Source organism: Carcharodon carcharias, chromosome 6 (assembly GCF_017639515.1).
Source record: "Carcharodon carcharias isolate sCarCar2 chromosome 6, sCarCar2.pri, whole genome shotgun sequence".
Taxonomy (NCBI): domain Eukaryota; kingdom Metazoa; phylum Chordata; class Chondrichthyes; order Lamniformes; family Lamnidae; genus Carcharodon; species Carcharodon carcharias.
In genome coordinates this window covers 45027961-45049234 of record NC_054472.1, presented here as the reverse complement: position 1 = coordinate 45049234, position 21274 = coordinate 45027961, and positions in this window count along the sequence as shown.

The following is a 21274-nucleotide window of genomic DNA, read 5'->3' as shown; positions in this document are numbered from 1 at the left end:
TTGCATTGAAAGTCTACCACATTGCATAGCTTTGTGGCTCCCTTGAAACTGCTAATTTTATTGAAACATTCTGGATATTTTGATGCTAGGTCATGGAGTAGTTCCTGAGGTTGATCTGCTGTGTGAGGTCTAACTGATTCCATGTATAGTCACTTGTGTGAGGTCATGGCAGCTGCATTTTTAAAAATTCATTCATGGGATGTGGGCTTCATTGGCTGGGCCAGCATTTATTGCCCATCCCTAGTTGCCCTTGACAACTGAGTGGCTTCCTAGGCCATTAAGAGTCTACCACATTGCTGTGGACCTGGAGTCACATGTAGGCCAGACCAGATAAGGATGACAGATTTCCTTCCCTAAAGGATATTAGTGAACCAGATGGGTTTTTACAATAATTGACAATGGTTTAATGGTCATCATTAAACTTTTAATTCCAGATTTTTATTGAGTTCAAATATCTGCTGTGGTGGGATTTGAACCTGGGTCCCCAGAGCATTACCCTGGATCTCTAGATCATTAGTCCAGTAAGAATACCACTTTCCCTGATTGCTGGGTCTTTAGTTTCCATGATATAGACACCCAAGAGGATTGATACTGCTTGCGCTCCAGGACTATGAATCCCGCGCATGGAATTAGTGAACCATTGTACAACAAAAGTTGCGCAGTAATAGGTTTCGCCATGGCTATCCATGTCTCTGGATACATGTTTTTTAGAGTTCGCTGAGATAGTATGTTGGCACTTGCCCCTGTGTCAATATTGGGCAATAACGAGTAGTTGCCAACTTTCTTAGGACAAATAATTCGAATCTTGGCAAACACTTTGGACAGTGTGACGGCATCTGTGTTTTCCATGAGATTGACAGTGTGAAACCTATATTCAATGCTCTTCGTTTCATTGTGCACATTATCGTCATTTTCTGATTTGTCAATCACCGCATGTATACATTTCTGATGGGATACTGGATGGTCATTCTTATTGCTTAAAGTTACCTATTGTGTACAGTCTGTTTGGATCAGTGCATGGCTCTTTGTACCTGCATCGGTCTTTGATCTAGTGCACTGCTGCTGCCAATGGCCCTTTCTGCCACATGCCTTGCAGAATTGCTGAAAAGTTGGGCATGTCCTTGGCGCATGCAGAACACCACACCTTCCACATGTCTTGCTTGGTTTAGGTGTTCTAGTGAATGTGTCAACAATTGGAGATGTGCTTAGGACCAACAAGCTTTGTTGACCTGGGAGGATTGCTTTGTAATTATGTCTATCATTGAGTAGCACTTCGATGCTATACACTTTGGGCATGTCTAGCAGATAAAGGAGGAATTTCTTCATTCAGAGGGGGGTGAATCTTTGGAATTCTCTATCCCCGAGTGCTATGGAAGCTCAATCATTAAGCGTGTTTGAAACAGAAATCGATAGAATTCTGGAGACTAATGACTTCAAGGGATATGGAGACAGCACGGGAAAGTGGTGTTGAGGTAGATGATCAGCCGTGATCTAATTAAATGGCGGAACAGGCCCAAAGGGCTGAATGGCCCACTCCTGTTCTTATGTTTCTATTTTTCTATTTTCTAGATCTTGCTGGAATGCTTCCATGGGAGCGGATGCGATCACCAACTCAACAATTCTGTCTGATAGGTCTGTATTTGAATAATTACAATACATGCCCTTTCCCCTGCATCTGCTGATGAAGTGGTTCTGAAGGCTGTTGTCAAAATTACATGAACTCTAATTGTTGAATGCAGAAGTTTAACCTGATTTTGAACCAGTCTTCCAATGTAGTCGATATCTTTTGGGGATCCTTTAGCTCTTCTGCTGTTGATCCTGATGTGTTCAGCCTGTGTAGACCTTCATTCCCAATTGTTGGGTAAATTTTCATGGCTTGCTTGTCTGGTTCAGACACACTTGAATCAAGAAACCATAGTTCTGTGCTCTGTTTAAACATTTTGAATTCGGATAGTAGGTCAGCCGCATCCCAATTCAAACTGGGGATTTTGTGGACATTTTGACAATATCCCTTTGACCTTCCTTTTTGTTTTATTCAATTTATTGTTCAGTAACTCCCAAAGCCACCCATTATAATCTCTGGCCTGATTTTTATGGTGGTTTTCTATTTTTTTTTGTTTGACTCTCACTTGCTATTGATACAGCCCACACCCTGGTCACTTGCCTGTCCCGACTGAGCTACCCCAGTTCAGGTCCTCTGGGTGCGCTGTCCCACTCACGGAGCTGACAGGCTATGTGCTGCAATCTCACTACAAGGGATCTGCCTGCTTGCCAGCTCTTTACTGAAGCACTAGCTCAGCCCTGTGCCTTCCCTTTTCTGTACAGTCACCATACTGTAGTTTCAACACTCTGACACTGCAAACTTGTTGCAGCCTGAACAAAATGTCAAGGGTTGTCTCATGCCATGTAGCATTATCTAAGACTGTTCACCATGTCGTTCTTGTACTTAATCTTGCTGCCACGCTTTTTGAACACCGCTGTGCACCATATTGTATTTTTATAATGAATTAAAGGCACCCATCACACATAAGAGATTGGATAAACACATTGTCATCTATTTAAACTAGGCATATAAAAACATTTATACAAAGCTAGAAAGCTTGAAGACATCAGGAGCAGAGCTGTGTGTGCTGTTATCTGTTCACAGGCCAAAGTGAAACTGAGACTGAATCACATGACACACTTCCCTTCTATTGATGGTGAATCTCTGCTATCCCTTAAAGGCACATTACAACAGGGGACATCACTACCTGCAAAATTCCCTCCAAGCCACATATCAAGCTGAATTGGATCTATATCACTGTTTCTTATTACTATAGGGAAAGGAATTGAACTTCTGTAACAGCACTGTGGATGTACCTACACCACATAAACTACTGAGGTTCAAGGAAACAGCTCATCACCCACTTCTCAAGTGTAATTAGGGCTGGGCAATAAACACTGGCCTTGTCACCAATGCTCACATCCCAAGAATGAATTTAAAGAGAGACTCATTCTCTAGCTTCTCCCCATCTCCCCTCTCATTCATGCTGTCTCCGAGCTCATCTTGTCTATGAGACCCACCTCGTGCTTCCTTGACCCTGTTTTTACTAAACTGCTGACCACCCAATTTCTCTGCGTGGTTCCATGTTAGCTGACATTGTTAATGTTTCTGTCCTCATGTATTGTCCCTCTCTCCTTCAAATCTGCCATCCTCATTCCTCTCCCCAGAAACCTTGTCTGCACCCCACTGTCCTCGCAAACCACCGCTCCATTCCCTATCCAGAAACTCCATCGCTACCCTGAGCACTCATGTCAAGCTATTAAATTGCTTGCAGTTCTAGAGCCATGTCCCGGGACCAGGGTTCCTGCTTGTGTCCTCCGAAATAATCCCATCTTTGCAACCTTGGTGTCATATTTGAGCCGAAAATGAGCTTCTGACTACATGTCTTGTGCCATTAGTATAGCCACCTACCTCCATCTCCACAGCATCAGCCGGCTCTGGCCCTGCCTCCATTTATCTGCTGCTGAAACTAATTCACCCTTTTGTTCCTCTAGACTTGACTATTCCAATGAATTTCTGACCAACTTCGTTCATTTTACCTTCTGTAAACTTGCATTAATTGAAAATCCTGCTGCTCTTCTGTTTACTTGCACCAAATCCTCTTCACCGACCATCTCCGCACTCGCTGATGTTCATTGGTTCCTGGTTGAAATGTCCCTTTTAAAACTCTGATCCTTGTTTTCAAGTCCTTCAAGGCCTCACCCCTCCCTATTTCTGTAATCTCTTCCAGATCTAGAACCCTTGAGATATCTGAGATCCTCTAATTCTGACTTCTTGAGTAACCCCGATTTTTATTTGCTCCATCCTTGTCAGACGTGCCTTCAGCTGCCTGGGCTCTAAGCTCTAAAATTCCCTCTTTGCCTCTTGATTTCTCTTTATTCCTTGAAGATGCTCCTTAAAACCTATATCTTTGACCGAGCTGCTAGTCATTTACCCTAATATCTACTCCTGTGGTTTGTTGTCAAATTTTGTTCTATAAAGCTGCTGTGAAGCACATTGGAATATTTATTACATTAAAGGCCCTTTATAAATAGAATATTGTGGTTGTTTCTACACCACTACCTCAGGGTATTGGTTCAGCCTGCTTAATGATCTGTAGGAGCATGGATCTCTGGGAATCTGAGATATGCTACAAATCCTTTCATCTGATAAACCCATAGCCACCATGGCAGCTGCCTGACTTTCCATCACAGCCATTTGCCTCTGGCCACGGTAGCTCCTACTTCTCTCCTAATCACAGCATGGCCTCATCTAGGGGCTGATGCCATGCAGACATGGCTGACCTACCCTTTGGTTAATTTCACCTGTTATGTGTTATTTTAACCTAGAAGAGAAAGTGTGGTGATTGTGAATGTGTGCATTGACAGGTGTATTTGTGCATGTATGATGGCTCACATAGTTGAAGAGCTGTGGACTATGTGGGAGGTGTGAGTAGTGCCCATGAAGGCTGCAATGGGACACGTGTGTGAAGTGTTTAAAATGTGTAGTTAGATGGTAGATACCACTGAGATTGGGATTCTTGTGTAGTGTTTGTGAAGTATGTTACCGAGATGGGATCTTACCTTGAGCACCCGTGTCAAGTTATTAAATTGCTTGCAGCATTATAGCCATGTCCTGGGACCAGGGCTCCTGGTTGTGGCCTCTGAGATGATCTCTTCCCATCAGTGCTGCATCATTTGAATACACCATAATCACGTAAAAAGTTGTTTAAGAAAATTGGGGCTCATGGAATGAGAGGGACAGGGTCAGCTTGGATTTAAAAAAAATAGCTTAAACACAGAAAGCAGCAAGTAATGATAAATGGTTGTTTTCAGGCTGAAGGAAGGTAGACAGTGGTGTTCCCCAAGGGTCAGTGCTAGGACCACTGCTTTTTTGATACATATAAATGACTTGGATATTGGAATACAGAGTAAAATTTCAAAATTTGCTGATGATACCAAACCTGGAGGTGTAGCAAACAGTGAGAATGATAATAATCTACTGCAAAAAGGCATAGATAGTCTAGCAGAATGTGCAGGAAAGCAGCAGAATGGAATTTTAGACAGAGAAGTGTGACGTCAGGCATTTTGACAGAAGATATTGGAAGAGGCAATATAGAATTAATGGCACAATTCTAAAGTGTATGTAGGGACAGAGGCTCCTGGGGGTTTATGTGAATAAATCTTTGAAGGCGGCAGATATTGAGAGAATAATTAAGAAAGCATGTGGAATCTTGGGGTTCATAAATAGAGATATTGAGTGCCAAAACAGGGAAGTTGTATTGAAGCTTTATAAAGCTCTGGTTAGACCACAACTAGAGTATCGTATCATATCCAGTTCTGGTCACCACACTTTAGGATAGATATGAATAGGGTGCGGAAGAGATTTAGCAGAATTTTTCTAGAGAAGTGGGATTTTAGTAACAAGGTTAGGTTGGAAAATAAGAACATAGGGCTTAGGAAGAGGAGTAGGGAAAAACATTTGCAAAATTCCTCTCTGAATCTTCCAAGTGATCACAACTAGCGCGGGAGACCACACTGGCCATAACTTACATGATTTGATACCTAATTCTTGTATAATGAGACTTCCACCCCAGCTAGCAACTGGCATTGTCTTCCCTTGAAGATATAAAATGTATCAGCTCTCACTGCACAAGCTGTCTAGGATGTGACTAGTGGGATCCAACAGGAAGCTGTGTTGGGGCGTCAATCATTAACAGTATTTATTAATAGCTTAGATTATGGGATAGCGAACCACATATCCAAATTTGCCAGTGTCACAAAAATAGACGGCATTGTAAGCAGTACAGATGGAAGCATAAAAAAGTGCTGTTGATTGATTAAGTAAATGAACAAAACTGTGGTTAATGGATTTTAATATAGACAAATGTGAGGTCATCCATTTTGAACCTTGAAAGAGTAGATTAGATTATTTTCTAAATTACGAAAAGTTAGAAACAGTGAATGCCCAAAGAGACATTTCAGGCCTAGGTATGCAGATTGTTAAAATATCCTGCATAAGTGCAGCCAGATGACATCACTAGAGTGTTGAATGAATACTTCACATCTGTCTTCACCCAAGAGAATGAGGATGAAGGTATCAAACTCGGGGAGAGGGACTGCAAGGTTCTTAAGCAAATTGACAAATGGAGTGACAAGGTATCGGAGGTGTTGGCAGGCTTAGAAGTAGACAAATCTCCAGGTCTGGATGATTTGTGTCCCAGACTGCTGAGGGAGGCAATGGAGGAGATCGCAGGGGCTCTGACCCAAATTTTTAATTCCTCTCTGGTCACGGGGGAGGTGCCAGAGGACTAGAGAACAGCTAATGTGGTTCCACTATTTAAGAAGGATTGTAGAGATAATCCAGGGAACTACAAGCCAGTGAGTCTCACGTCAGTGGTAGGGAAACTATTGGAGAAAATTCTGAAGGAGAGAATCTATCTCCACTTGGAGAGGCAAAGTTTGATCAGGGATAGTCAGCATGGCTTTGTCAGAGGGAGGTCATGCCTAACAAATTTGATTGAATTTTTTGAGGAGGTGACCCGGTGTGTAGATGAGGGTAGTGCAGTTAATGTAGTTTATATGGATTTCAGCAAAGCCTTTGACAAGGTCCCACATGGGAGACTTATAAGGAAGGCAAATGCACTTGGGATACAGTGTAATTTGATAAGGTGGATTCAAAATTGGCTTAGTTGTAGGAGACAGAGGGTGATGACAGAAGGATGCTTTAGTGACTGGAAGCCAGTGTCCAGTGGAGTACCACAGGGATCTGTGCTGGGTCCCCTATTATTTGTCATTTATATAAATTACATAGATAACCATGTGGGGGGTAGGCTTAGTAAGTTAGTGGATGACACAAAGATTAGCCGGGGAGTTAACAGTGAGGTTGAGTGTCTTGGGCTACAGGAAAATATAGACGGGATGGTCAGATAAGTGGCAGATGGAATTTAACCCTGAAAAATGTGAGGTGACACACTTTGGATGGAGTAATTTGACAAGGAAGTATTCAATGAACGGCATGACACTAGGAAGTTCTGAGGAACAAAGGGACCTTGGCGTGTGTGTCCATAGATCTCTGAATGTGGAGGGTCATGTTAGTGGGGTGGTGAAAAAGGTATATGGGACACTTGCCTTTATCAATCGAGGCATAGGTTACAAAAGTAGGGAGGTCATGTTGGAGCTATATAGAACCTTGGTGAGGCCACAGCTGGAGTACTGTATGTGCAGTTCTGGTCACCATATTATAAGAAGGATGTGATTGCACTGGAGGAGTTGCAGTGGAGATTCACCAGGATGTTGCCTGGGATGAAACATTTAAGTTATGAAGAGAAAGTGGATAGACTTGGGTTATTTTCGTTGGAGTAGAGAAGACTGAGGGGCGACCTGATCGAGCTGTACAAGATTATGAGGAGCATGGACAGGGTGGATAGGGAGCAACTATTCCCCTTAGTTGAAGGTTCAGTCACAAGTGGGCATAAGTTCAAGGTGAGGGACAGGAGGTTTAGGGGGATGTGATGAAAAACCTTTTTACCCAGAGGGTGGTGATGGTCTGGAATGCACTGCCTGGGAGGGTGGTGGAGGCGGGTTGCCTCATATCCTTTAAAAAGTACCTGGATGAGCACTTGGCACATCATAACCTTCAAGGCAATGGGCCAAGTGCTGGTAAATTGGGTTAGGTAGGTAGGTCAGATGTTTCTCACGGGTCAGTGCAGACTCGGTGGGCCAAAGAGCCTCTTCTGCATCGTGTGATTCTGTGATAATCAAAAGTCAAATGACAGGCTGGCCTTCATGTCTAGAGGACTAGAATACAAGGTGGTAGAAGTTCTGCTACAGCTATGGTTAGGCCACATCTGCAGTACTGTCAGCATTACACCTTAGAAAAGATATATTGGCCTTGAAGGGAACAAAGTATAAATTTGCCAGAATGATACCTGGATTCCGAGGAAAGATAACACAAACTAGCTTGTATTTTGTGGAATTTAGAAAATTAAGGAGTAATTTGAAGTTTTCAAGATACTAAGGAAAGCTGATAGCGAAGATGAAGAGAATCTATTTCCTCTGCCTGGCGAATCTAGAACTGAAGGACAGAGACCAAAAGTTAGAGCCAGGCCTTTCAGGAGAGAAGTTAGGAAACATGTATACAAACAAAGGTGATAGTTCTCTTCTGCAAATGGCTGTTGATGCAAGATTGATTGTTAATTTTAAACCTAAAATTGATAGTTTTTAGTTAACTAAGGATATGAAGAGATACGGGACAAAAAAACCACATAGAGATAGGTCACAAATAAGTATTGAGCTCATGTTTGAGGGTCTAAATTGCGTACTGTTCCCATATCATATGAGCGTAATATGAGTGTCAGCTGTGGCTTAGTGGCTAGCACTCTCACCTCTGGGTTCAAGCCCCTCTCCATGGTTTGAGCACAAAAATCAAGGCTGACACTCCTGTGCAGTACTGAGGGAGCACTGCACTGTCGGAGATACTGTCTTTCAGATGAAATGTTCATCAAGTCCCCGTCTGCCTTCAAGAACCATAGAACCATAGAAAAGTTACAGCACAGAAGGAGGCCATTCAGCCCATCTTGTCCATGCCAGCCTGAGGACACCTAGGTGCCCTTTCTAATCCCACCTTCCTGCACCCGGCCCATAGCCCTGCAGCTTACAGCACTTAAGGTGCAGATCCAGGTATTTTTTAAAAGAGTTTAGAGTTTCTGCCTCTACCACCAACTTGGGCAGCGAATTGCAGACACCCACTACCCTCTGCGTAAAAAAGTTCTTCCTCAAGTCCCCCCTACACCTTCTGCCACTTATCTTGAATCTATGTACCCTGGTTCTAGGATTCTCCATCAAGGGAAACAATTTTATCCTGCCCACTCTATCTATTCCCCTCATAATTTTATACACCTCAATCAAGTCACCTCTCAGCCTTCTTTGTTCCAAGGAAAATAACGCCAACCTATCCAATCTCTCCTCATAGCTACACTTTCCTAACCCTGGCAACATTCTTGGAAACCTCCTCTGCACTCTCTGCAGAGCTATTACGTCCTTCCTGTAATGTGGTGACCAGAACTGCATACAATACTCCAGTTGTGGCCTCACCAGTTTTTTATACAATTCCAACATTATATCCTTACTTTTATATTCTATACCTCTGCCAATGAAGGAGAGCATTCCATATACCTTCTTTCCAACCTTGTCTACTTGAACTGCTGCCTTCAGGGACCTGTGTACTTGTACGCCAAGATCTCTCACTTCATCTACCCCTCTTAGTATATTCCCATTTATTGTGTAATCCCTGTAACTGTTTGACCTCCCTAAATGTATGACCTCACACTTCTTTCTCTATGTTAAAATCCATCTGCCACTTTACTGCCCACTCCACTAGCCCATCTATATCATTTTGGGTGAATGTAAAAGATCCTGTTGGCACTACTTTGAAGAAGAGGAGGGGCTTTTACCAATATCCTGGCCAATATTTATTTCTCAATCAACATCACAAAATCAGTTTTTCTGGTCCTTATCACATTGCTGTTTATGTGAGTTTGCTTTGTGGAAGTTGGCTGCTCTATTCCCTACTTATGTGACTACACTTCAGAAATATTTCACTGGCTGTAAAGTGCTTTGAGACATCCAATGGTCATAAATGCAGGTCTTTTTTTATATTCCTTGTGAGGTATCTGAGCAAGGACTTTCAGAAAAATCCAGGTAGACAATGCCTACTGAGATTCCTCTATTCACTAACATAACTTCACAAAATCCTAGCAAATTAACAAAAGATGGCATCTTTTCTCCAGAAGTCATTCTTGGTGCCTCTAATTATTAATCTCTGTTCAGTAATCATACAGCATTTGTGATGATCTTTCTGAGTATCTTAGCTATAACTGAAGTCAAATTAATAGTTTCTTCATTCCACCTTGTCCCATTTTTGAAAATTGGAACTGCACAAGCTTCTTTCTAGTACGGGGAAGAATAACTGACTCTCATGACCTGTTAAAGGTGCAGACAAGGAAATCGCATAGCACACATACCAACTTTAAGAATTGTCATATCTTCATGTGGATGTTATGTAGGCCAGCAGCCCAGTCTATTGTAGGATTTCTAATTCTATCCTCATTTATTTTAACCATTTTTATGCTAACAGTGTTACTTCTTGTTGATAGTTGAACATTGATTTCAGGATTAAAAATTTATGCAAAGTTCAAACCTCTGCCATTTCCTGGAGTCCATTTGAATCTGTCCCTGGTAATCTTTCAATGGCTCTACGCAGCCTTAAATCGTGCTCTGATTTATGGAGTCGTCAAGAAAAAGCTTTTACTACTAGTATCACAATTGTCTCCTCTTTTTCTTAGGCAGTCCTTCAAGATTGAGGATGACTTGACCCAGTTCTGTGTGTTTTAAAACGGTTAATGAGTCCAATGCACGATCCACAGACTCTACCACATATACGGTATGTGGTGTTTGAAGGGGCAGGTAAAAAAGTTACTTGGGAGGGAGGCTTTAAGTGGATTGCTCATGCTCCCTTTGAAGTTTTTCAGGGGGCCCAGTGCCTTCTTGAATGCTCCTTTCCCATTTTGCACGGACATAGGCAAGGGATTCCTATGAATCAGTGGGGATGTTAGATCTTTTCAGGGATGCTTTGAGAACATCCTTAAAGCATTTCCTCTGCACCCATGGGAGTCTCTTTTTATTCTTTATTCTTTCATGGGATGTGGGTATCACTGGCAAGGCCAGCATTTCTGCCCATCCCTAATTGTCCTTGAACTGAATGGCTTGCTAGGCCATTTCAGAGTTAACCACATTACTGTGGGTCTGGGGTCATATATAGGCCAGACCAGGTAAGGATGTCAGATTTGCTTCCCTAAAGGACATTAGTGAGCAGGTGGATTTTTACAACAAGCTGTGATAGTTTCATGATCACCAATACTGAGACCAGCTTTATAATTCCAGATTTTATTAATTAAATTTAAATTCCACCAGCTGCTGTGGTGGGATTTGAACCTGTGTCTCCTGGACACTAATGTCCAGTGACATTACCACTACACTGCCATTTCTTGTCATGATGAAGGTGGAAGTAGGGCAGTTGTTTCAGGAACTTGGTGTCAGACATGCAAATAACATGACCCACCCAGTGAAGCTGGTTTTGGGTGATTAGTGCCTTGATGCTGGGAATGTTGGCTCAGGAGAGGATGCTAACATTAGACCACCTATCCCGCCAACATTCAATTCACACAAAATTGGACTTTTGAGAATTTTAATATCAATGAAGGAAAGGATTTAAAGAATTTGCATTTCCATAGCACCTTTCACAACCTCAGGATGTCCTAAAGTGCTTTAAAATCAGTGAAGGATTTTCTGAGACAGTGTTGGTGTTAGTCTGCTGTAGATTGTCTGAGTCTCTGAATCATATAGGAGTGTGATGATCATTGCTGCCCAGTAAACAATGACCTTATTCCCAGGTTTGAGGACGTGGTCCTCAATTTCCTCAGTTAACTGAAGGCTAAGCTGGCACATTAAAGGCATGGTGAATTTCGTTATTTGCAGTAGTTGCAAACACACTTTCAAGATATTGAAAATGGTCCAATTTACATGTGTAAATATATATATGTATAGATTTAAAATTTAAATCCTTGGGAATATAAAAGCTTTGTACACGACCAGTCAGTTATATTGGATTAATCTTACCAGGTGATAACCTTTCACTTTAGAAACATAGATGGTTTCTTTGTAGTTTCATCAACTGTTAAAGATTTGATCTTTGCCTTTGGTATCACTAACATCCGCAACAAGTGTATTTACCAAGTTGACCTGATCTAAATCTTCTGCTATTTTAGTCAGACTTGTTATATTAACGTCTGGAATTAGATGTAAATTTAAAAGAACTGTATGGCCTTTAAATTTTTGGAGAGTGGTAATAATTTATGATAAATCTCCTCAAATGTTGCTTCATTCACCTTTTCTTCCCTAATCATGTACTGCTCATCGCTCTCCCCCATTAAACTTGCAAATAAGAGTCCCCATGAGTAATCCTTTAACGGCAACTCAGAAACAATTATGTTTTGGGGTTGGAAAATATTCTGGTAGCCTCATAGACTTTCAGCCTGTCAAAGACAAGACAATCTGTATCCACCTGCAAAGAAACAAGAAAGTGTTTTAAAAGTGCTCTTGTAACCCCAGTAATTATTCTTCAAAGATATTTAGACTGTAGACCCCAAAGGAAAAAAAAATCCTCCATTCTCAGTTGAAGCTGGCAACAGGTATGCCTCTTTTAACTCAATGTCAATTACACTTGGTGCATAAATGGCCCAAATAATAGAATTTCAGCACTCTAGCACATGACAACACAGTTAGATTCTCTTTCAGGTACTGCATTCCAGATCATAACAATTTCCTGCATTAAAAATAAAATCCCATTTCCTACAAACAAATTTTTCTACAAAACTATGCTGCCACTGTGGGCTGGAAACAGGTCCTGACCCAGAACCCACTGCAGAAAATTCACTCATACAGACCAAAATAAATAATAAAACAGAATAGAGGAATTCTGAAAAAAGACTAAAAGTCAATGGTTCAAAGGAAAAGGGCAGATGATGGGGTCCTTGAAATGGTGTCCGAATTATACGGTTGGTCGCTCAGCACTGGTCTGCAAAACAATCGATGACTTAAGCACTACCTTTCAGGTGGTCTTCGCAGAAATTTGCAGTCAGTCGATTTCAGAATGTAAAGCGACTTCGGAGCAGCTTCCACTTACGTGTTGCTTTTGACTGGATCTGGAGCTTCAGGAACATTTATCTTCTTTACTCTTTCTTCTTGTTCACCCCCATCCCCCACCCCAAAGCAAAACCAGCGTACTAGCTTTTAAAGTGGGCAGAATTTTCCATTTATGAGACTAAGTACGGTGGCGGGCGGTTTCGGTGGCATCCATCCCACTGGCCGGAATGGCGGGAACTCACGCCCAATTCTGCACTTGGAGCGTCATTAATTATGTACAGGTGAGTAATGGGCCGAATCTTCTGGCGGGTCAGGAGCTGATTTGTCCGCCTGCTGTCAGCTGGTGTGATTGAAGGTCTGGGCGCCACATTTAAAGGCTTTCCCAACATATAATCTCCCTCTCTTCTGTACACATGCAAAGATGTCTTGTAGCCAAAAGAAGAAAGCAACGTCTCACTTCACCTACCAGGCCCTCCAGGCCTTGATCAGAAGGGCGCAGGTGCACAGGTAAGTCCTCAATTCCAGGGATGGCTGCAGGAAGCGCAGCAGCCTCACATCTCCAGCCTGGGAGGCCATCACAGAGCAGGTCAGTGCGGCTGGCAACAGTGTCCTAAATGCCATCCTGTGCAGGAAGGGGATGAATGATCTCATCCGCTCCACCAGGTTAAGTCATCCTTCAACTCCCTCCAATATCAAACTCTCATCATGGCATCATGCACTCAAACAGCTACTCTCTTCAGGGATCTCACACAACCATTAGCGGGGGACACAGATCAACACTCATTCCCTCACCGAGACTTTCACATCACGACCATCCCCTCTATCGTGTTGCTCACCCTCCATCCTCTGCCCTGGAGGGTTCACCACACACAGGGAACATGTATCTCACCCAACCTGTGCTCCATCCCTTCTCATCGCATGCCTTTCTTTCTTCTTCAGACCAGCCAAACTGGCACACAAGAGGTGCGAGATATCGCAGACTGGGGAAGTGACGGCCGACATCATTGCCCTCACTGTGTTTGAGGAGGCTGCAGCTGAGCTGGCTGGGGAGGACAGGGATTGCTCCTGTGGGGAAGGGGAGATCGGCCTCTCGTATCAACTCAGTATGGTTCACAGCTCCATCACCTCATCAAATCCTGACATTCACATTGAGTCACATGTAGTCCTATATAGCTCATGCTCATCAATTGAAACTCTATTTTCTATTTTATAGGCATCAGCAGATCGAGACCACCAAGCCAATCCAGCACCAGTGTGAGCACCCAGGCCATGACTGAAGAGGAAGCTCACACACCCTCCACCAGCTCAGAGACATACACGTCGGTAGGGCAGAGCTGTAGATTAGGCTCAGGATCACTTTCTGGAGAACACCTCACTGACATATCCCCGCAGCATTCGGAGGCAGGGACAGCCCAGGTCTCTGGCACTGTTGGTGGGGGGGGTGGCTGCTGGAGACCAGTCACCCGCTCTGTCCGAGTCAGATAATGTGCTTCTGGAAGTGGTGCCAAATCTATGCTGGAGGTGCAACAACAGGCAGTGGAACATAAGGCAGAGATTTAACAGTCACTCAGCAAACTTTGGGGAGGAGTCCATCCATGTTCTGTCTGATGTCATGGCTCTGCATGAGAGTACCTCGAGGTCACCATGGGAAGGCTGGCGACCTCTTTGGAGACCTTGGTTCAGCAGGTCATGCTGGATTTGCACTTGACCCTGCACTCCATGGCCACACACACCGATGGCGAAGCATCTTGACCTCCCCCCAGGTGCACCATCTCTTGCAGGAATCAGGGCAGGGCCCTGGGGCACCCACAGGGAGGATGAACCCTGGGGGCTCCTCTCAGAACACTCTGAGGGTGTGTAGCTGCTCACAGCCCCCCCTCTGCCTGTGACCCCATCCACTCCAGCTTCTCAGGCTGCGGAGAGTGCTCCTGCTCCTGAGCAGGTGACCCTTTTCAGGCCAGGGCTCTCCAGGCCTTGGGCCACCAGAGCACGTCCACCAAGGTCATCACAGATATTAGGACATAGCAGTCAGCAGGCTGACTCCACCTCAGCTGTGGATGTCGGGGCTGTGTCCAGGTGTAGCGATATTGTTAGGAAAGTTAAGAAAAATTTATGCCACTTTTGGGTCACAGGTGTGCTAAACATGTAAAGAAATTGCACTTTTGTGAATACATTTGATGGTTTTGTGAATGTTTTGACAACTGAAGGAGTTCTGATTTTGTTTGTTGGAACCTTCTTATTTTGAGGTTTAGCCATCCTCCCACTCAGTGATAGTGTCCCACTGTGAGATCCACATTCCTGTGATGTCAACCTCAGTTGAACTAGTCTCCGCACCCTTGTGTGAAGTCAGGGAGATTTGTTAAATCTTTATTTGAATTATGTGTTGTAAGCGTTTCCAACCCTTCTTCCTCAAGGAACAACCATTGAGCTCATTAGCATTGATATTCTAGTGGCATTTGTGTCTCCCCAGTGGTCATAGTAGAAGAAAAGACATGCACGGGAGGAGGAGATCCCTAGGCATGTCCACATCTCAGTCTCAGCAGTGTTTGCATCATTAGATGGTGGCGAAGGCTTGAAGGCTTCAAGTCTTCTCTCGCATTGCTCTTGTTCCTAAGTGGACTCTCAGTTCCCAGAGTGACATAGACTAAAGCAAAAATCATTGCATGGCAATTTATGAGGCCAGAATATGCAAGTGTGAATGCAGGACTTGTTCTCGCTGCAAGTGGGTGGACATCTTCTGAAATGAACATAAATGGCATTGAGGGCTAGAAGGGATGTGGAAACTTACAGAATACTGAATAGTGTGGACGTGGGGAAGATGTTTCCATTAGTAGGAGAGATTAGGACCCGAGGGCACAGCCTCAGAGTAAAGGGAAGACCTTTTAGAACAGAGATGAGGAGAAACTTCTTTAGCCAGAGAGTGATGAATCTATGGAATTCATTGCCACAGAAGGCTGTGGAGGCCAGGTCATTGAGTGTATTTAAGACTGAGATAGATAGGTTTGTGATTGGTAAGGGGATCAAAGGTTATGGGGAGAAGGCGGGAGAATGGCGTTGAGAAACTTATCAGCCATGATTGAATGGTGGAGCAAACTCGATGGGCCGAATGGCCTAATTTCTGCTCCTATATCTTATGGTATTATAGTCTTATATGCCCTCACTTAACTTTACTCTTCCTGGAAATTAACGTAATATGGCCACGACTTCCTTCCTCCATGAGCATGATTGTGCTCATACTGACCCTCAGCAGCCTCCTGAGGTTCCTGGGCCACCGGATCGTCATCCTCTGATGAGCTCTCATCCTCCTTCAGTTCATCCTCTGGCAGGAGTTCACCTCTTTGCATTGCAAGATTGTGAAAGGCGCAACTCACTGCAATGATGCAGGAAACCCTGTCAGGAGTGTATTGTATTGAGCCACCTGGGCGTTGCAAGCATCTAAAGCGCATCTTCAGAAGCCCAATGCTCTGCTGTATAAAGGAGCGTGTGGAGCTGTGAACAGCATTGTACCTCTCCTCGGAAGACTCTGAGGGTAACGCATTGGTGTTATCAGCCAGTGTTTCAGTGGGTATCCCTTATCCCCAAGCAGCCATCCCTGCAGATGTAATGGCCCCTTTAAAATGTCAGGCACCTGGGAGTGACTCAGGATGTAGGCAACTCACAGGGTACTGTACACAAACACGCAGTATGTGCTTCCAGTGATCACACAACAGTTGTACGTTGATGGAATGGTACCCTTTGCGGTTCATAAACATTAGGGCCTGCTGCCATGGAGCCCGTACAGCCACAGGGGTGCAGTCTATTGCATCCTGCACTTTTGGGAACCTTGAGATGGCAGCAAAGCCAGTGAATCTCATAGCCTGCCTATCTTCATACAGAGCAAACCTGACATAATAATGGGCTTTCCAATAAGGAGTATCTGTGACCTCCTTATGCATCGATGTATGGTGGACTGGAAGATGACACACAGATCCCCCCTTGATCCTTGAAAGAACCAGAGACAAAGAAATTTAGCACTGTGATCACTTTCAAAGCCACTGGCAGGGGATACCTTGCAACTCCACTTAGTGTCAGGTCTTCACGAAGAATGTAGTATATGTGATGTATGAGAGCTCAGGACAAGCACAGATGTGCATGGCACTGCCTCTCTTCATTTGTAAATAGGAAAGTCTTCTATGATAAACCCTAGGTCTGGCGAGTCACCCCAGTTGTCTGGGTCTCTCCTCCAGAATCTGCTTTTCACGATTTGGCTCAGCTTGACCATGCCCCTCCTGCTGCAGTTGCACGAGGAGTCATCGCTCAATCCTTTGCCTCCTCCATTGCATTAGGACCCTGAGAAAGCATTGAGCCCTGGATCCATATGTGTTTTTGGCTTCTCTCTGAAAGGAAACATTGATGACAATTCAAGGGGCAAGAAAGTGAAGCTCAGAAGATGAAACATACGGAAACTGTAAGGATCCAGAGTATTTCCTGCCCTACTTGCATGGTGGCTGATGCCACCTTGTCCCTGAGACATTAGCACACACATCGAGGTGACCAAGATGGCACCGCAGATATGTAAATACTGTGGCTACAAGAGCAGGTCAGAGGATAGGAATCCTGTAATGAATGACTCACCTCCTGACTCCCCAAAGCCTGTTCATCATCTACAAGGCACAAGTCAGGATTGTGATGGAATACTCCCTGCTTGCCTGGATGTGTGCAACTCCCACAACACTCAAGAAGCTTGACACCATCCAGGACAAAGCAGCCCGCTTAATTGGCACCACATCCACAAACATTCACTCCCTCCACCAACAATGCACAGTAGCAGGAGTGTATACCATCTACAAGATGCAGTGCAGAAACTCAACAAGGCTCCTTAGGCAGCACCTTCCAAACCCACAACCGCTACCACCTAGAAGGACAAGTGCAACAAGTAGATGGGAACACCACCACCTGGAAGTTGCCCTCCAAGCCACTCACCATCCTGACTTGGAAATATATCGCTGTTCCTTTACTGTCACTGGGTCAAAATCCTTGAACTTCCTCCCTAACAGCACTGTGGATGTACCTACGCTACAGGGACTACAGCAGTTCAAGAAGGCAGCTCACCACTACCTTCTCAAGGGCAACAAGGGATGGGCAATAAATGCTGGCCCAGTCAGTGATGCCAACACCCCATGGATTAATAAAAAAAACTGAGATGATTGCCCTCCAACTGACACAATATGGTCAATGATGCCCTGTGGCTCATTAGGAGTGTCAAATCTGATGAACAGGTGACAGGCCTTCATTGATAGAATGCCATACATGATACAGCTGTGCCTCCGTCACTATTGCCTGCATTCCCAAATTCTATATTCCTGTATGTTACTCTTGAAATGCAGTGACTCTGATGTGAAGCCACTGAGTTTTGAGTAGCCCTTTAACAGCGCTAATGAAACCATTGGCTTTCAGTGGCTTTCATCGCAAGGAGGTCTTCCTTCTTTCTTTCTAAGCAGACTCGTGTGGCAACAAGAAGTTAGAGGGCGATCCCAGAAAGGCACGCTCATGTTCGCCCTTCACCCTCACTGCCATTCCACAGCCTTCCCTCCCTGTTGCCCCCGTCTTGTTCACCCTTCCACCTCACTGCCATTCCACAGCCTTCCCTCCCCTTTTCTCCCTCGTGTTCGCCCTTACCTCTCACTGCCATTCCACAGCTTTCCTTCCCCATTGCTCACCTCATGTTCATCAGCTTCATCCTCGCCTCATAGCCCACCCTCATTTGAAGTGCTAGTTTCTGAAAGTGGGGGCCTGCATGAGTATCACAGCACAGTGGTGTTCTTCAGGACAATGTAGGCAAAGAGCAGACCAGACCAACCCTACAGCCCCAGCAGAGTGGCATTCATTGCAACAAGATGGGCGCAGTGCTACGGCAGGTAGGCTATGTATGTTCCACTCACCTCAAAGTTACCAGTGAACTGGGGTCCGACTTGTGCCGCCCCTTTTCAAACAGGTTTGAGGCCGACGTAATTTCCCGCTGCTGTGACGCAAGATTGGAAGGCATGACAAGATTCTGGCGAGTAACTGTTTTAATGAGCATTCATGAGATGTTAATGAATACAAATGGCGGTCACGCCTCTAGTTGACAGGATAACCAACTCGCCATAAACCCACCATCAGGAGAATAGCAAGCTGTTTTTACGCCAGTGGATTTCCAACTTTTTGCCTGCCGTTGGATTCTCTGTTCCCGCCCCACCACGCCACCTGCCGTGGGTGGGATGGGAAAATCCACCCAGTTTTCCAGGCATGGTTTTTATCAAAGCCTTACTCCAGCATGTGACCTTTTGTAAACAGTCCACCAGGGTTAAGCGGTTTCCAGTTTAGTTAAAACTGCTGGATTATGTTTTCTTGTAAAATGCTGTCTTTTCCAGGAACAGCCACAACCAGAGTCCTTGCATTAACCCTTTAAGGGACAATATATTTTAATAAACTTAAATTCTTCCACAATATTCTTAATCTTTGAGGATGAACCATTTTCTGTGATTAAAGCTTTTATGACAGTACTACTAGTGCAACGAGTGCAGGGAGATGTGGTTAGTCCAAGGATTTTGGAGAGAAATTGCAGATAAAAGACAAGACAGTAATTTGTGATGTTGGAGGAATTAGCATTAGCAATTTAAGAAACGGTGGGGTACAGGGTTTGTGTCAAGGGGATTAAATGACAACTGATGCATGAATTATAAAATTTGTGCTCTTTTGTTTTTAAATGTAGATAGAAACAGGACCAAAATTTCAAGCAAGCAGGCATGTGTCACACTCTAGTGTTTGTATGTCACACTGGGTACCTGCCATCATATTATTGGTCTCCTTATGTCATCAGCATCCCTCAGCTGTGGTTTCACATATATCAGCCAGTTTATTTCAACACCAGACAAGAATCAGACATTACATTTCACTCTGCCAATACAGCAGAATGGAATTCACATCACACTTGCCTGATCCTTCATTGAATGTCTGGAACACATTAACAAAATATGTGCTGCATACACAGGAATTGTGTTTTACATCCAGCATCTCTGAACTAACAAATTAAATACCATCAGATGATGAATCCCTTTTTAAGTGAAAGAAAAAGTGCAAGCCACATCTGTTTTTTGCTACTGGGGCAAACTTTAAACTTCCTAGTACTGAGCATGTGCAACAAGTACAGAGGTCAGCAGAGTTCATGCATGTTCAGCTTGAGTTTTGTTTCTGCATTAAACAAAGACTTGCACTGCATTTATATAACAGCCTTCAGGACCTCAGGATGTACTGAAATGATTTGTAACCAATTAAATACTTTTGAAGCATTGTCACTGTTTTAATGTAGGAAGCACTGTAGCCAATTTGTGTGCAGCAAGATCCCAAAAAGAGTAATGACCAGATAATCTGTTTCAGTGACGTTGGCTGAGAGATAAATATTAGTCAAGACACCAGGAAGAATTCAATTGCTCTTCTTCCAATAACGTCACAGGGTCCTTAACATCCAACTGGGAAGTCACACACTTTTAATCTCTCATTTTAAAAATAACATCTCCAACAGTGTTGCACTCCCATCACAACTGTATAGAAGTGTCAGTCTAGATTTTGTGTTGAGGTCTCTGGGTTGGGATTTGAACCCCCTAATTTTCTGACTCAGAAGTAAAGAGTGAACATTAATCCACAGGTACCACCTTAAAGTCAATAAAATGAAAATTGGGCTGAAATTTGGTGGGCTGACAGCTGCAAACAAATTCTCAACATTTGTCCCTCTTATAAAAATGACAGTGATGATACTTGAAAAGGGATTTATTGACTGTGAAGAATTTTGAGATGTCCAGATTAACTGAGTAGGCAAAACTGTGGTGGATGGAGTTTAATGTGGGCAAACATGAAGTTAACCACTTTAGATAAAAAAGATAAATCTGAGTATTTTGCAATTGGTGAGAAGCTATGAACTGTTGATGTACAGAGAGATTTCAGAGCCCAAGTACAAAAATCACTGAAAGACAGTGGACATCTCGAAAAAGCTAATGAAATGTTGGCCTTTGATTCAAGAGAGCTTGAAGTTAGCTTACAGCTGCCCAGAGCTCTGGTGAGACTCCCATCTGGGTTACTGCATTCAGCTTTGGATACTGTACATCAGGAAGGATATATTGGCTTTGGAAAGGATGCAATTCAGTTTCACTAGAATGATAGCGGGATTAAGAGGACGGATTACTTAGATTAAGCCAAATTTCCCTTGAACAAAGAAGTTTTAAGAGTGATCTAATTGAGGTGTTAAAGGGTTTGATTGAGTCGATAGAGAGAAAGGGGGTTATTTTGATGAAAGGATGAAAACAGTTGCTAAGCGGGTTCTGTGGTAATTCGACATGCCTGTTTGAAAGTCTGACTTTAGTCCACAGATTTTGGGTAAATGATGATTACCAGGATCAAACATGCCTGGAAGCTCTAAAACAAACACTGATTTTGGTGATGGTGACCAGATGTATAGGAGGAAAAGAGAGTTTGATCCTTTGAGGAGAAAATTGGTATAATATTCCTGGTTGGGCATTTATGTAATATTCAT